Here is a 2,922-nt window from a genome sequence, read left to right as displayed (position 1 = left end):
CGGAAGTTGTCCTTTAGCTTAGGCTAAGTTATCTCTCTTAGTAATCGGGAACTTATTTTACGGGTTTTCTCGCCCGGACTAGAGTATCTCAAGTTAGTGCTCTAGGTTGAGGGGGATTTCTCTCGAAGGCCTCGAGAGAAATCCTAACACCGAGTGCAGATGTGGTGTCTGACCTTAGTGTTAGCTAGAAAGTGTGTTCCACCCCACGTAACCATTGTGGTAGTCGGTAGGTGGTGACCAGGGGCGGAGCCACATGGGGGGCGGGCAGGGGCCTGGCCCCCCTAATGCTCCATTAATTCCACTTAGAATCTCTAATCAAATACAAAATTACACTATATGATTCTTCTAATTAGCTTTTGGCCCCCTCCAAATGACTGCTTGGCCCCTCTCATTTGGAATTCCTGGCTCCACCCCTGGTGGTGACAGCCCTATCCGTCCTTTGTAGTCCACCACGTTCGGCTGTTTTCATAGCAGTAGTGCAGGTTGCCGTTGGACTCCCCTCTCATCCCTTTCTGAAGTCCTTCCTCTTCCAGCCGCCGAAGTAAGCTCTGCTTTCCCGAGAACTAGTTAGGTGTTTAGTCTAATCTAGAGAGGCTAGCTCGATAGTTCAGAAGTGTATCAGGTGTCTTATCTCGCTTGTTGTCCTCCCAGCTCTACCTCTCTAAGGTTTAAAATCTCCGTGTGTCACTGTCATTGCCTGGCCATTTATCTTACTACCTATCTGGCTTACCCCCGTCTAGTTAGTCGGTCGATTGAGCTAGTACAATTATCAATCGATTTATGATACTCTTTACCATAGTGCTTCCCTGGGAAAAAATACGATACCCTGGAATACTCCAAGGTGAAGTGCTACAGCGGTGATTCTGTGCGCTTGCAGAATATCTATTCTAATCGGGCATAAGAAACGCCAACAAGCATTTCTGACGCCGTTGCCGGGGAAGCAATTGGCTAAAGATACCATAGATAGTTTGATAAATGATACTAGTTTGTCGCCGCTAACCCTAGCGGGCTTAACATTGCTCTCTCTATCTCTTGATCGATGCAGAGCAGTGTATGACCGGTTTCGACCTACCAAGTAACTTCCACCCAAATCCAGAAAGAATTGGGAGAATCGTGAGACGGTGCGTCGTCCCACCTCAGAAGAAGCTCATTTGGCCTATCAGTTCACCTTCCACTTCAGCATCCTCATCCATGGCTCAGAAGACTCGCCGTCAGTTTTCTGCCCCGTCCAGCAGCCACATTCCTACTGGACTGAACGTCAACCAAGCCGACAATGACGGCTTTGAGCTGAAGACTGGACTCATGAATATGGTCCAAGCAATCCCATTCTGCGGAAAGGCATCCGAGGGTGCCAACACCCATCTCTAGAACTTCCTGGAGGTGACCAACACCATCAACCCCAGAGGAACTACTCTGGATGACATCCATCTTCGCCTGTTACCGTTCTCATTGCTTGGGAAGGCCAAGACGTGGTTCAAGTCCAACAAGGAAGCTTTCACAACATGGGAAGCTTGTTCAAATGCATTCCTAGCCAAGTACTTTCCAGTGGGCAAGACCAATGCCCTCTGGAACAGGATCACCGGAATTCAGCAAATGCCGGATGAGACCATCCCGGAAGTCTGGGAGCGTCTCCAGGAGTACATACAAGCATGCCCACACCACGGCATAGAAGAGTGGCTGATCATTCAGATCTTCTTCCATGGCCTGAATCAGCAAGCCCAGGACCACGTTGACGCAGCTACGGGTGGTTCCTTCCTTTCTCTCGACGTTCCGGGAGCAAAGGCGCTGATTGACAAGATAGCTTCCAACCAAAGTTGGAAAGGAGAAAGGCAGCCAGCCCGTCCCAGGGGTGTACATCAGATCGACACGGTCGACATGTTAAGCTGCCAAGTTGGAACTTTTGATGAAAAAGCTGGAATCTCTGCACCAGGAGGTTAATCAAACTTTGGAGTCTCTCATGACATGTGAAACATGTGGTGAGACTGGGCACTCGGGCACTTCGTGCCCCTTAACTCAAGAGGACGCAAACTTCGTTGGGACCAACAACAATCCCAACTCGGGGTTTCGTCCTCAGCAGGGTTGGAACTCCAAGCCTAACCTCCCCTTCGGTCAACAACAAGGTACAAATTTCAATAACAATTTTCAGCCCACATTAAAAGACCTAGTGTACGGCCAGAAGCAAATAAATGATAACATTAGTAGGAAATTTCTTGCTAATGACAAGATCTTAGAATCTATGGCTGTGCAATTAAAGGGATTCAATTCTATTATTAAAAATAAACTGAGCTTTAATAAAATGATAGAAACCCAAGTAGCTCAGCTTGCATCTTCATGTCCTAACACTAATGCGGGAAAACTGCTCGGGCAACCGGAAGTACCCTCGAAAGAAAATGTTAGTGCGGTGACCACGCATGGAGGTAAGACCACGCAAGAGCCACCTTTCCCAAAGGATGCAGGAAAGCATCGGAAGACCGTAACCGCTAGCGGTACCGATGTTGAAGACAAAGAGCAGGAGAAGGCCGTCGACTCCAACACACCTGCTACCCAGGAAGACCCCGTGGAACCCCTGAGAACTTCATGGGACTATCACGACACAACTGCCTTACCGTTTCCGGAGCAGATAAGGAAGCCAGCAACCGATGAACAATTCGGTAAGTTCGTCGAGGTAATCAAGAAGTTATATGTCAATATACCACTTCTTGACGCTATGCAGGTACCCACGTATGCCAAGTTTATCAAAGATATTCTTGGAAACAAGCGGACGCTACCCACCACTGAGGTCGTGCAGTTAACGGAAGAGTGTAGCACTGCTATACTCAATCCTCTCCTGGTGAAGAAGAAAGACCCAGGCTGCCCCACAATCACTTGCTCGATCGGGGCTCAACATTTCTCCAACGCCCTGTGCGACTTGGGAGCAAGCGT

At 48.6% G+C, this 2,922-nt stretch overlaps 1 non-coding gene across 1 annotated transcript; it reads right to left on the bottom strand.

Moving 5' to 3' along the window:
• Positions 1 to 1,560: 1,560 nt before the first annotated feature.
• LOC120657752 lies at positions 1,561 to 1,667 on the bottom strand. The gene has a single exon (XR_005668292.1). It is a non-coding gene; the product is annotated as a small nucleolar RNA R71 (small nucleolar RNA).
• Positions 1,668 to 2,922: the final 1,255 nt, after the last annotated feature.

The sequence above is a fragment of the Panicum virgatum genome, chromosome 1N (genome assembly GCF_016808335.1).
Source record: "Panicum virgatum strain AP13 chromosome 1N, P.virgatum_v5, whole genome shotgun sequence".
NCBI classification, from domain to species: domain Eukaryota; kingdom Viridiplantae; phylum Streptophyta; class Magnoliopsida; order Poales; family Poaceae; genus Panicum; species Panicum virgatum.
This window is presented reverse-complemented; position numbering and strand designations above follow the sequence as displayed.